At 33.2% G+C, this 14,660-nt stretch overlaps 1 pseudogene; it reads right to left on the bottom strand.

The window, feature by feature from the left end:
* Positions 1-1,981: 1,981 nt before the first annotated feature.
* LOC139850426 (enhancer of mRNA-decapping protein 4-like) lies at positions 1,982-9,439 on the bottom strand (annotated as a pseudogene).
* Positions 9,440-14,660: the final 5,221 nt, after the last annotated feature.

Below are 14,660 nucleotides of genomic sequence, written 5' to 3'. Positions count from 1 at the left end.
TGGAAGGAAACATTCACATTTTAAGATTTTAAACCTAGGGTTAGTGGGTCGTCACTTACATAACAAACAAAAAAATTTACACATTTAAATTTTTATATATAAATACTTAAAAAAAAAAACCACATAGGCTAAGAACTGTAAAAGCATTATAGATATCAGTCATAATAATGTAGATATATAATATGTACGTATGTAAAGGATATGTGTGTATATACCTTGATAAAGAATGGGAATGAAAGTGAGATTTCAGTGAAGTGTTTAGTGAAGATTCTTGGAACGATTTGGTTGAAATGTTGAGAGAAGTGAAATGGGGTTGCTTTGTTGTTTTGTGAAATGAAAAAATGGAATTGGGTTTTTGGGTTTTAGAGAGAGAAACAGGAGAGGGTATAGAGAGAAAAAAAGAAAAGGCAAAGGTGGTTTACTGGGGATGTATGTACGTGTATGTTGTAAGAGCACACTGAGTCATGGGTGTTTTTCTCCGTTTTTCAGAATTTAACGCCGGGGACGGTGGTGGTGCAGACTCCGCGCCTGCATTAAACCGACGTTAAAGGCCACCATCGAGTTGGTAACGTTGTGCTGTGTTTGATCTTTTGAAATATATCGTTATTTAACGAATATATATATATATATATATATATATATATATATATATATATATATATATATATATATATAACCAATCCATGGATAAGCACTAAATGGGGTACAAACTGGATAAGTAAAATTTCAAAATTTTTTTTAAAAAAAAAAACGATCCTTTAATATGCAAATAGAAGAAAACGAAAAAATTTTACAAAGTTTTTTAACAAAATCGTCGAAAATCGATGATGAATGGTAAACATCGATGAAGAATGGTAAAAATTGATGATGAATGGTAAAATTAACCATTCATCTGGTTAATTTATCATTCTTTTTGTTCGCGATGAATGATAAAATTAATCAGTGCTAAAAAAAAGCTGATGAATGGTTAATTTAACTATTCATCTGTTTATGATGAATGATAAAAAAACAGATGAATGGTTAATTTAACCATTTATCTGGTTTTTTTTAGCATTGATTAATTTTACCATTCATCGTAAACAAGATGAATGATAAATTAAACCGATGAATGGTTAATTTTACCATTCATCATCGATTTTTGAAAGATTTTGAATTTTTTTTTTTATGAAAAAAATTGATTAGAGGTGCATTTTAATGCAGATTTATGAATGTAAAAAAAAATTTCAAAAAAAAAAATTTATTTTACTTATCCCGTTTGTACTCCTTTTAAGCTTATCCATGGATCGTGCCCCTATATATATATATATATATATATATATATATATATATATATATATATATATATATATATATATATATATATATATATATATATATATATATTTATATATATATATTTATATATATATATATATATATACATAGTGTTTTAATCAAGAGGGAAGCACTTTTTGGGGGGAAGTGGGGGGAAGTAATTTTTTTTCGTTTTTAATGAATTTTTTTTCCCAAGCATCAATATCACATGAAAATATGAAGATTTAAAAAAGACACTTCGTGAAAAATGTTATTATTTTGGTGGGAAAACGCTCGAAGAAATAAATGATAACATTCACTGCAATGAATGTTTTGCTTCTGAGTTTGTTTTTTAGGGTTAAAAAATTAGGGTTTAGAAATTAGGGGTTGAAATTTAGGATTTAGCTATTAGGGTTTAGAAATTGGGGTTTTGGGTTTAGAAATTAGGGTTTACGAATTAGGGTTTAGATTGAATTTTTAACACGAACGGTTTAGAGTTTTGGGTTTAGGGCTTAGGGTTTAAGGTATTAAAGTTTAAACTTCATAGTTTGATTTTTTTTTTTTTAAGGCAAAACAATTTACTTCAAAAAGACGATGCTGAATTGATAGTATCCTGAAAAAGAGGAAACAGTGTCCTTCAAAAAGAAGATGCTGAATTGATAGTATCCTGAATTGATACTATCCTGAATTGATAGTATCCGGCAGCTGCAAGAGACATCAATTTCCTTTGACCTCAGCCAATTCACCCCTTAAAGTTTGAGTCATAGACGATGCTGAATTGATAGTATCCTGAAAAACCAGTATTACATCAAAAAGGGAAACAGTGTCTTGTAACATTAGGGTTATAATTGTCCAACTATAGTCTTGTTTCTTACCCGTAAAGCAACTGCCAAAGGTGAATGAGTGGATTCAACTTTATGCTGAGCTGCAATTGTATGTTCAACCATTCCCTTCTGTAATTTAGCATCAACTTGATCAAACTTTGTCTTGCAATACATCTCAAAATCAGGAACAACAGAAAATTTTGACACTTGTACAATTAATATCAGAGTATAGTCGGCGCAAGATCAAAAACAAAGATTGTAATGATCAAGTGAGACCAACCATATATTTGCAATATATTAGTTTGAAAGAGATCACATACCTGTAAAGCTTGTTTACCAGAAGTTTGAAATTGAACTTGAATTTGTCTAGAAACAGTAGCTTTGAGTTTGGAGTTGACTGTTTTCTCGAGTTAATTTACAGCCTTATCACCTATGCCTCTCTGCACACGTCTTTATATTATAATAATTCTTGTTGGATAACTTGTTTATACCTTTCAGAGTAAAATGACATAAGTATGTAAAAGTGATGATATCAACCAATTTACTTATGGAAGGGTCAATTTGGATTATTTTTTACCTCAATGAGGCCAAGTCGGTCAAATGGGTAGAAATTCACCTATAGTGTATCATCAATGCATATGAACTACAAAATCAAATTACTAGAACAATATCCTTTTGTTATGGTAATCACGTTTAACGCATAATTTTACGTTTATGGGTCAATCCAACCCAATGTACTAAAATTTAGCAAGTTTCACACATTACCCAACCCACCCAATTTTTCATGTCTACCAAAGAGAACATGAAGTAACCTGGAAAGAATCTGATGCTGCAAGCAATTTCTTGTGGCCATTTGAGGTTGAAGTTGAAATTTGTTGATAGCAGTCTATGTTTGACTTTTCTTGTTTTGCAAACTCTTCTTGACTACAAGCCAAATAAGTATCAGAATTAGCTTTATGAATTTTCTCCATGCTTTTCCCAATGGATGTCTCGATTCTTTTCCCTTTTTTCTTAATTGATGACACAGCCAACACTGGAATCTGCCTCTGGATTTCCTTTTGATTGATCAAAACCTGCAATTATAAAGGTATTTTACTATTAACTTTGAAATAAATGCACTCTGGTGAGTAGTTTTATAGTTTTAGCTAGCAGCTGCTTGGATTTTGCCATTATGCTAAGAATTACACTTTATAACTTTAGAAGAAGAAAAAAAGAAAAAGAAAAAAAAAAAAAAAAAACTGGTATGATTTAGTTTATTACTTTTAACAACCAGTCAAACGGGTAAGGCAGAAGATAAAAGGTTGATGGTTTAAAGATCCCAAAAAATAATAACTTAAAATAGGCCTAATCAGATACACCTTGAAATTGTCCTAACAAGGAGAGTATGACATGTGGCAAATCCAGTAGACAAAATTGCACGGTTGGTCCCTGGGTTTACATCAAATGAAGTCGTTGGTCCCTGATCTTTTGGTCCCTGTGGTTTACAAATGTCTTGTCGGTGGTCTCTAAGAGGGACCAACCACGCCCATTTTGAAAACACGAAGATGAACCATCCACGCTCATAAAAAACAACCAAAGAGACCACCAACGCCCATTTTGTAAACCACAAGAACCAACCACTTTGACAAAAAAAATAGGGACCAACGACTTCATTTGATGTAAACCACAGGACCAACCGTGCAATTTTGTCAATCCCCAATATATAAGATAATATAAGAGAATTTTCAAAACATGTGTCAATCAATAAGTACATAAAACCAATATTAGGATAATTTTTTAGGCCTATAACTCATTACTCAATATAGAAATGTCATTCCAACAGGACATTTAGAAATTTACCTGGGCAAGCGGCTTCGTTCATGGACTGAATTTGTGAAAGTATGGCTTCAGCTGAGGAAACATTTGAACCCATTCCTAAATCATCAACAGAATCAGTTGACTTCAGGACGCTAGGAGAAAAAGATTGGCCAGATTGTTGAACATTCTTTTTCTTCTTCTTTTATTCTCTCAATGAGGGACCCGCAGATTGAAGTATTCCGGGTGAAACCCTCTAATCACCCTGTCCCGATACAACAGTTGCTACATCATCAATTTCAGCTCGAGCATCTGAAGTTTGATCCCTATCTTGCTTTCTACAGTTTCATCAATCGGTTTAGACCCGCAATCGAAAAATTTCCCTGACAACCTAGGGCTCAATGGAACCATAGGTGACACAACAGTTTGGTTAGAAACCGGGGTCAGGAATGAGTTAGTTTCAGACTTTCAGACTCAGTTAGAGGAGAACTCAAGGGATGGCTCGATATAGGCGCACCATCAGGGTTAGACAGCTCCAATTTTACACTAGACAGGTCAGAACCTTCAATAGCCGATGCATAACATGAGCTGGATTTTTCATAGACGTCAAAAATAGAGGGTGGTGGTAGGCACTGGGACAAAACCAAAGCATATTGTTGTATGGCTGTGTCTGGAGTCTGGACACAATAAACCTGAACAATTTGGTACCCATTGGGTAATAGATCACTCATGCCAGTAAAGCTCAATATTGGCATAGTGACGATGAACTCTGATATGTAATCCATACGTGTTGTTTCAGGGTTGGGCCCGTAATCCATGTGTACTGCATAAATAGCATTCTTTTTAGCATTTGCTAGCAAGAAAATACCAAATTGGAAAGAAAAAAAAATGCTTCTTCGATTGCGGGTTCATTACAACTTTTCAACTCAAGTGTCTGAGCACAATGCCATGAATCGGTATCACTAGGGAGCAACCATCCTTCTTCGCTTTCGGAGGCCCATATTTTCACTTCACGATTCAACGGGCCCTGCATATATCTTATATATCAGAATATAAGGAAAAGGAAGGGTTTCATGGGTAGATTACTACATTTCACCCATCAAGTCTTGCTAGAGGTGCAATGCTCGACCCTTTTTACTATTAAAAATAAATAAGAAGAGAATGACTCAATAGGACTGAAGAGCCTCAAAATACATCTAAATCTAAAGTATTTTATGATTAAAAAAAGGAAAGCGAAACAACTACAGTATTATTAAATAATACTCTCCTTTTGTAATCACATTTGACATTATTACTTTACAAGTAAAAACTATTACGGACAAGTGTTTCTGATCAACTACTACGTAATCCAACCTTTGTACCTCCCCAATTTGACCCATTACCCTACCCACCAGACCTTCCCATTTTCCATCTCCAATTCATGAGTGCAAAAAAGAGTTGAAATAAATGCAATACACAAATAATAAAAACAACAAATATTGGAGGATAAAATTTATAAAAATAATAATATCATGGAAAGAAACTTGGTTTACCACGTACCCCAGTGATAAGTATGATGTGATCCGGACGATGAGGAGCAGTCATAAATGTAACAGAGGTGACAGAATGTCCATCGTGTGGCCTCAGTACAACGATATGTACCGATTTGCGATCTTCCCAACTCTTTATCTGCTCAACCAAAATATTGTTTGATAACCACAAAACTTATAGAAGAGAACAAAAGATACAAACGAATGTTTTGACGGTGCAGATACTACAAGTTAATACAACAAACTGCAGTAGTCTTTTTTTTAAAATGCACAGCTACATCTATTTCGTACTTCTTCCTCAGTTTAGGCATAAGCTAAGATTTGAATTTGCATAGGTTCAATGAAAATTAAACAGGGCAATGGAGTCAAAGATATACATAAAACAAACCTACAAAACTAATTGCCCACCAATTCGGATGTTGATGTGTTGAACATGTCACATAAGTTAGATAACTAACACACATGGTTAATGTTAGTACCTCGATATTTAACCATAACGATTGCATAATTTTAAATGAAGCTTCAAGTTAATAAACAACAGTATATCAATAACTTCTTAGCATTAATTACAAAAAGAAGGCATGCATGTAGAATCTTACATAACCTAATCAAAATGACATATATTACTATATTAGTAGTAATGCAGTAATAAAAGACACATGCCTGCAATTAACACTAAGGTGTTGTTTGTTTTTTTGTCTGCAGATCTTATAATGTCTTATGTCTGCGCGCCTGCTTTATAATGTCTTATGTCTGCGCGCCTGCAGCGCACAGACGTTTTTACTGCAGACAGTTTGTTTTCTAAAGACATAAGATAAAATAATGTCTTATTATGTTTGTAGCCTCGCAGACATAGAAATATGCTTCTAAGTGCTACAGACAGAGAATTAAGTTATTTTTCAGACATAACAACAAACAGTCTTCACTATTCAGCATACATACCTTTAGACCACATCTTCTTTACATATGTGGTCCGTAGTTCTTCAGACAAAAACGTCTTAAGAAACAAACAGCACCTAATAAAAAACATGTGTTGGTAAAAACTTACCGTTCCATCCACAGAAGCGGAGACCAAACGGGTGGTCATCCATTGACACATTGAAAGATCAGTTACTTCACCATCATGCTTACCAACAAACTGAATACCATCAATCACCTTATCAACAGGGCATATGAGAGGTTTCCTCTGCAGAGTAAAATTTACCTCTCCCAAACTTTGTAGTATCGATTTTAAGGATACGATTACCAATACCAACCACAACAACTTCCTGAAATATATCAAAATTCATGAACCCAACAGAAAATTTTAACAAAGAAAATGACTATAACATAATTTTCTAAAAACGTTACTTGCTTATGGCAGTGCCAACAAACTCGGGAATGAACTGGTTCTCCTTCTCCTACAATTTGAACAGAAATTACTATTTTTCCAGTGATGTGTGCTTTATCTTCCTCGTCAGGACCTTCTGCAATCTTCCACATGTAAACTCGCCCATCCATGCTTGCACTGCATAGAGACATATCACAGATATCAGTAACCCACAGATTATACCAAAAGAATATACATAAACTATAAACAATATCCTACATACTAACCTGGCAAGAAAGTGAACATCCCCAGCAAAAAATGTCATATCCGTAACCATCTAAGAAAGAAATACAAATAGTTTTTATCTATGAGAATAAAAGATACAATGTATATATGATAGAAGTAGCATTCCATAGACTCGGAAATTGTATGTGCGTTCTCAGGGCGATTAGTTCAACTTAACAATTACAGTAATAAATTTAAAAATGAATTCAGATTATTAATAGATTAAAGCTACCAACACTTATGTAACGTTACATTTATGTCAGCAATCAGTTTTCCTGGACTTACTTTTTTCATTGCAAACACAACTTATATCCAAATCCACAGCATCGACCCTAAAAATCAGGGTCTCGGAATCATGCTCATGTTCAGTTTACCAAATCACAAAACAAACACAATGATGATATTCAAATGAAAATAGTCAGTTTAAATGCATTTTCTAAGTAACCCTTAGTACACATAGATATGCAAGTCAACAATCATACCGAAATGACCGGTCATTTACAATTAATGGTCATTCTTTGATCTACATTTGCTCTTATTAGAACTAAAATGAAACTAGCATAATACCATATGCTGCATTCACAACAAAAAGAACTAACCTGTGCAAGACCTTTATTTAAGCAATGACCTTAGTGCAGTATTAATATTAAGAACTCTGATAGTACCAGGTTTCAAGCCATAACATATATAACTCTTATTGAAGGCAATCTGCCGTCCCACCACCAAATTCGGATCCCAAAACATACTTTGTAATCGGAGTAACCTCAAGCTGAGGTTGAATCTCACCAGGCAACCTAACATCAATGTCATAAACAACACGATCTCCGATCAAATGCCGTCCTTTCGGCAACTTACTACTCGGCATTCGCATCACACCTGGCGAAGATGGGACCACAACGTTCAAATTAGAGTTCTGTATCGGAGCTGAGGGTAACGGATTCGATAATTGCGGTAAATATCTGACGTGGAGAGCGGTGGCGCGCTTAATAGACCCATAAGCCGCGCTCCATCGTTAGGGTTGGAATTAGTATTGCTAGGGTTAGAGTTAGGGTTTGTATTGTTAGGGCTAGGTGGGTGAAGAGTGATTGTAGGGTAAGGAAGTGATCGTTATGTTGTAAATTAGAAGGAAACTGTTCAATTGGTGGTTGAGGTGAAACTGATAGTAGAAATTAGGGGTAGTTTGGGGTATTTGATACGAGTAAAGTCCGGTAGAGGCGGTGGCGGCGGCGGGGACAGTAGGTGGAGGATACGAAGCAACGGAGGACGGTGGCGGTGGAGAATAAGGATTGTTTATGGTTGATAGATAGATCTTAAATCTTAAAGAGTACGTGGGGTTGATGAGTCAGATTTGACTCTTTGGAGAGAAAACCAATGTTCATTATCTCTTCTCTACATCTTATAGAGCATGTGGAGTTAGTCTGACATTTAATCTGACAAAACACTGCCACTTGAAATCTTATGAATAAATCTATATTACACAGAAAAATTACACGTGTCCCTTTTTAATCCTCATTTATGTCGTTTTTCTTAAACACATATGCACCGTCAATCTATTTCTTAGACTCAAATCTTTCTCTCTCTTTAAACCTTAAAAAAAAAACCCTAAACACCTTCTCATGATCGATTCGTGCTTATTTCGCCGTAATATGTTACGCGACCACCACCAAAAAATTCGTAGCAAAATTTTGAACATGATGGTACCAATTTTTTTGGATTTTACATAACAAGTCGTAATCGATTTTTCTGCGGGTTTTTACTCTGATTGTTCGTAGATACCTTCAGATCTTGCATCATCTGTTGATAATAGGTATAAAATCCAAAAACGTAATCGATTACGAAAGGCATAAAATCCAGGTCGGGTTGTAGCAGTAATTTGGTTTTAGGTTTCGTTGGAATCCAAAACCCTCTAATTGATTGAAATTGCTTGAAGCTTTTCCGGTCATTTAATCGGTATCCGGAGGTCGGCGATTCAGATGCTAACGGCGGCTTCATAAAATTGCAGTTGCAAAAACCTACAATCTCTTCCTTAAACCCGCACTCACTGCCGCCAAGTGGTCTGGTACCGTCGTAATATTATTTTAATTTTTAAATTATTTTATAATTGTGTAAATTTCGAGATTGACTTGGTTTTACCGAAATTATGTGTAGAGTGATACTACCTGTGTTGGATCTTACATATTTTATTATGCAAAAAAGATGATATATTGATTTAGGTCGATCTTTTCTACTCAGTAATTTCGGGATTGAATTGGTTTTAATGAAATAATTGTGTACTGTGATACGATTTGTGTTGGCTCTTTACGTGGATATGATATTGAGAAAGATGACATTTTTAGGTTATTTGATTTGGATCTGAGCATTAAATAAATTTCGTGTTCTTACCTTTCCATTATATATTGCGCCATATATTTATCACCGAATCTGAGATCGAATCAACCCTACTTTTAATTTGATACAACAAAAATATGAATTAGGGGTTAAATTGGTGGAATAAAATGCGTGTGGTTATGGTTTAGAACTTTCTAGGAGTTGTTTGGTTGGTTCTACTGCTGTCGAATCCATTCATGCTCTTCAAAAGTTCATTTGTGTCCGACTTCATGATGGAGATCGCAACAGTTGAGGGACTAATTGAGTGGTTTGTTTTCTTCTGTGGATACTTCGTACCAAAAAATGACATACCCAAGATTTTTATGAAATATTTAAGCCTTGTTAAGTATCCATTAGTCTTTTTTGTTAGATGAATGTGGGGGATCAGAAAAGGAACAATGAAGTGTTTGGAGAGATTTGAAGGTGTGTGTTTGGTTAATGGTGAATCTTTCTCTCTCTTTAAACCTAAAAAAAACCCTAAACACCTTCTCATGATCGATTCGTGCTTATTTCGCCGTAATATGTTACGCCACCACCACCAAAAAATTCGTAGCAAAATTTTGAACATGATGGTACCAATTTTTTTGGATTTTACATAACAAGGCGTAATCGATTTTTCTGCGGGTTTTACTCTGATTGTTCGTAGATACCTTCAGATCTTGCATCATCTGTTGATAATAGGTATAAAATCCAAAAACGTAATCGATTACGAAAGGCATAAAATCCAGGTCGGGTTGTAGCAGTAATTTGGTTTTGGGTTTCGTTGGAATCCAAAACCCTCTAATTGATTGAAATTGCTTGAAGCTTTTTCGGTCATTTAATCGGTATCCGGAGGTCGGCGATTCATATGCTAACGGCGGCTTCATAAAATTGCAGTTGCAAAAACCTACAATCTCTTCCTTAAACCCGCACTCACTGCCGCCAAGTGGTCTGGTACCGTCGTAATATTATTTTAATTTTTAAATTATTTTATAATTGTGTAAATTTCGAGATTGACTTGGTTTTACCGAAATTATGTGTAGAGTGATACTACCTGGATCTTACATATTTTATTATGCAAAAAAGATGATATATTGATTTAGGTCGATCTTTTCTATTCAGTAATTTCGAGATTGAATTTGTTTTAATGAAATAATTGTGTATTGTGATACGATTTGTGTTGGCTCTTTACGTGGATATGATATTGAGAAAGATGACATTTTTAGGTTATTTGATTTGGATCTGAGCATTAAATATCATTGGTGTGTTATTTGGTATAGATTGTATGATGAATGTTGATTAAATAGCTTTTGATTTTTTGTGTTAAAAGATAAACAAAATTCTAAAAAATAGTCATCTTTAAAGCCATGTACTGATAATATATAGTATGATAGGTGATTTTTGAGTGAAATCATCTCACATTAAATTTGTAGTTTGCTTTATAATGTGATTTTTGATGGTTCATGTTACTGAGTTTGCAGATCCTCAACAATTTAGCCATTGCTTTGTAAGATCATTTAATACTCATAGAACTCTTTTTCTGTATGTACTTATGATCAGTTACTTGAATTTGGGATCATTTGTTTGGGTTTATTTTACACGGAGTAGTATTTGTTGTACGCTCTATATGTATGCTGTATGGTTAAAAGAATTTATTGTAAAGCATGAAACTTCTAGGTGTTACACTAATGACTCACTTTAATGAAGATTCAATGATGTTTGACAATGCAAATAGGAAAGAATGAGAACATGGCTATTGAAACTTTCTTTTGTGCGTCTTATTAACATAAGTGCAAGTTGGGTGAATTTTTATGTAGTGTGTAGGGAGTATTGAGTTAGATGATATATACCAGCACCATAATGTATGCTTTTTGATGATATATTTTTGTGGTTGAAGAGAAATTAGTGGATGTGGTTCTGCATATTTGAAGGCTTGGAGAAAGACAGTTGGCCATTTTGATAGTTAAGCTGAAAATACAATTTCTAATAATAGATAGCTTATAGTAAATGGGTGAAAATTTACGTTACCTAGGGTTGGTCCTTGTGTTAAGTTTACAAAACGTAAAAGTTAAGGATGACTTGCGTTTTGTGATGTTTAAGTGTAGAGAACAGTTGCCAGATATTTAATTCCTTCTGTACAGGATGTGTTACGTATGAGGTATGTCTTGGTGCCCACTACATGTGGCTAAATTCAATTTTTATTTTATTTTATTAATTTTTTTTAAGTTTTATTTAGAGTGCTATTCGGCTTATGTTATATCTCTCAAAGGTCAAGCGGCTAAATTTGTAATTTTTTTTTTGTGCTAAACAGGAATCGGGTCAAATAGGTCAAAATTTGCAAAGAGTGTACCTGTAATGTATAAAACCTCATAAATCGCTTTATCCAAATATTTTAGAGTATCATCTAAGTAGCATAGTTTCTTCAATCATCTTTGACACATTAATCGATAGTAAAAGTTGTATTATTTTGGACAAAAATGGGTTGGGTCAACTTGACCCATGGTTTGGCCCGTCACTCAACCTGTGTGACCCTACTTACTATGGTCCCTTGAACAAAGTTCAGTTCCCGTCAACCGAATGTAAAGTGCGTAAAGCATAAATTTTTTAACCTAATCTCTAGGTAAGTAAAATAGTTATTTGTATTTTGCCAATGCATGGACTATTTGAGATCCTGTCTCTTTCTGGTTCGTTTATGACTTTAGAGATTACTGGTCAATGTAGTAGAACAGGTGGATAAGAGTGGCTTTATCTGGTCCAAATGGTTGTCTTAGGTTGTAATGTGGCTGACCTTTTAACTGCCACGTCAACGTTTCAGGTTTGTCTTCCCTGTTTGCTTTTCCAATAAACCCTCTGAGTAGAAGTATCAGTTTGGATACATTTACTTTTGATGGGTCGAATTGGGGTAATTTATCATGCCTAACAAGCAAAATGGATAAAATAAGCTAACCTGAATGGGTTGAAAACGTCAAACAGGTTAAACTCGAAAGTCATCCACGGTGTATCTTTAAAGTGTATCTTTTGGTCGGATTGTAAACAAGTAAACAATGAATAGATCCACTTAGGGTCATATGTTGTGTTTTTGGTATTAAGAAATTGATCAGTTGGTTTGACTATTAAAATGTTACTACTTCTTATCTATAAATCAAATTTTGAATGTTTAGGTGTCAAATACGTTAATTTTGGTTAAAGAACTTAAATTCAGTATGGGATGAATAAAACTTTAATATCATCATGCTCTAACTTTTTCAAACATCTATTTGTCTCGACAAAGTAGATTACTTTTTACTATTTAACACCATCACAAGTAAAGAAGACTCTCTACATATACGTTTCCAGTTTGTCTGAATAAGAGTCTCCGTGCAACGCACGGGCTCTTAAAAGCTAGTTGATGGAGATGGCTTGTAATTTTTTAACAGATAGGTGTGTTTTGAATACTTATTTAAGCAAATGGGGTACTTTAAATGATACGGAGGAGTATTTATCATTTGATTTGATATTATCTTGTTTTTTACATTAAAACTGTACGTAAAAATCCATAGCAAAATACTAGGACATTTATTTAAATCCTCCACTAAAGTCTATTTTTAAGATTTTTCCTTTACCTTTACCTTCAAAGATAGGATAGGTGTTTAATTTTATTTTGAAATCGTTCAATTACTATTACTATACAATACATTATTTGAAAGGGAGATGATAAATCCAACATTATTTTTACTTCTTCCACTTAAATGGTCTAAAATGCCCTTAATGATAAACTAATGTAAAAATTTTAAAACTTTTTGTTGTAATTTATTGAAGGATATTTTAGGAAAGAGGAATGAAATGATGTTGGAAGAAGTAAAAATCATGTTGGATTTATCATCTCCCTATTTGAAAAGACACAATGTTTATGTTTTAGTGGATACCAATTAAAAACAAAGAATTTTGTTGTAATAAAATATACCATACAACCTCGAAATATACACTACAGGAGATTATAAACATACGATGAAAAATATCACCGGTATATTAAATGTCATTTAACTAGGAAAAATTGGTCAAATGTATTTTTTGAAAATTTTATAACGAATTCAGTTTTTAAAAATTTGACAAAATACACCATTCGTTTGAACAAATCTGCACAAATCTTTATTCGAACTCGTACTACCGATTTTTCCTTGATCGTGATCGAGAAAAACAGATAGTGTACGCATGTATTAAATTCGAATAAGTTCGAACACAATTGTTTTCTATTCGAACATATAATTGTTCGAACACTCATGGATTGCGCGCGTCTGTTAATTAAATGGTTGGAATGTTATATATATATATATATATATATATATATATATATATATATATATATATATATATATATATATATATATATATATATATATATATGTATATATATATGTATATATATGTATATATATATGTATATATATATATATATATATATATATATATATATATATATATATATATATATATATATATATATATTTTATGAAAAGCCAACAAATTATTTTATTAATAAGAAAGGGAACTATTACATGGAAACAAAAATAACAGGTTATTAAGAACCTGTGGCAACTCAAAGAAGCTATACAAGTAAGCCTATTCTAGACAATATAACAGCACGAGACAAGAAGAAAAAAGAAAAAGAACACGAAGAGTATTGGAGTATATGCAGGAAAAAAGCTTAACATCTTCAATTGTTAAATGGAGAGGACAACTTGTACAAGACAAGCCGGGCAGGATAGGTGACACAATGTTGGGATCCAACGACAAAGTGTTATATCCTAACCCACTTAGCCCCGATTTAGTGGATTTCTTTTAAAAATGCATTTATTTTGACCAAATACGGAGTATAAAACTTTTAATTTGTATGAGTTCAAATTTTAGTACGGTGATATAGTTTTGAGTTTTGACAAGTACTTAATGTAGAATTGTAAATGTAAACTGTAGATGGAATGAGAAAAACGAGTTCATTATTAAATGGTAAAGTGCCTTATTATATAAAAATTTGAAAGAAACTTTGTTTGGTTAAATATTTTTGAAACCACATGATTCTTATAATTATTTTTTAAAAATACTATGGTCAACAAAATAACTCTGTAAAGTTGTATATATAAATTTCTTTAACAACAATTAATAACACATGTTTTTTTTTACCGAAATATTGACATCGAATGCTATTATTTGTAACCTACACATGAGTTAAGAGGAAACTCAAATCGCAACGATGTTATCAGTACCATCAAAGGTTGGGGAAAACCCCAGAGATCTTTTCAAATC

The sequence above is a fragment of the Rutidosis leptorrhynchoides genome, chromosome 1 (genome assembly GCF_046630445.1).
Source record: "Rutidosis leptorrhynchoides isolate AG116_Rl617_1_P2 chromosome 1, CSIRO_AGI_Rlap_v1, whole genome shotgun sequence".
Classification (NCBI taxonomy): Eukaryota; Viridiplantae; Streptophyta; class Magnoliopsida; order Asterales; family Asteraceae; genus Rutidosis; species Rutidosis leptorrhynchoides.
This window is presented reverse-complemented; position numbering and strand designations above follow the sequence as displayed.